The 442-nt window shown below is 68.8% G+C and overlaps 1 protein-coding gene across 1 annotated transcript in view; it reads right to left on the bottom strand.

Annotated features, from left to right (window-relative positions):
• LOC104465594 (prostaglandin G/H synthase 1-like) overlaps positions 1 to 442 on the bottom strand; it is a gene marked incomplete at its 5' end in the record, with an annotated part of 6055 nt that overhangs the window by 458 nt on the left and 5155 nt on the right.

Below are 442 nucleotides of genomic sequence, written 5' to 3'. Positions count from 1 at the left end.
GAGGAGGGAGGACTGCGAGAGCTCCCCGGCTCCGCGCTCCTATGTCCTGGGTGCGAAGCCCTGCAGAAGGGGGCTGCTGGTGGCCTGGCGCTGGAAAGCAGCAGAGGTGGAGGGTGACAAAGCATGGGGGAGTCCAGAGCGTCCCGGGAGGCCGGGCATCCCCTGGGGAACCCCGAAGCTGGCTTAGTGCAAGGTATCGGCTAGGGAGAGAACGGGGGACGGCGGCGCAGCCACGCTCCTGGGGCTCCTGGCACCAGCCTTTGCTCAAGGGCTGGCGTGGGGGGTGCCCAGGATGGGACCATCTTCTGTCCTGCTGTCCTCACGTCCCCACTGCTCCCTGCAGAAGGAACGGGACACTCAGCGCCCAGCCGGGCGCGCGGCTCAGCCAGCGCCGGGGCGAGGATGGGCTCTACCTGGGCAGTGTCCTGGGGCTAGAGCTCAG

The sequence above is a fragment of the Pterocles gutturalis genome, unplaced genomic scaffold (assembly GCF_000699245.1).
Source record: "Pterocles gutturalis isolate BGI_N339 unplaced genomic scaffold, ASM69924v1 scaffold13718, whole genome shotgun sequence".
In the NCBI taxonomy this organism is placed as follows: Eukaryota; Metazoa; Chordata; class Aves; order Pterocliformes; family Pteroclidae; genus Pterocles; species Pterocles gutturalis.
Note: the sequence above shows the minus strand (reverse complement) of the source record. Positions and strands in the feature narration are given on the sequence as shown.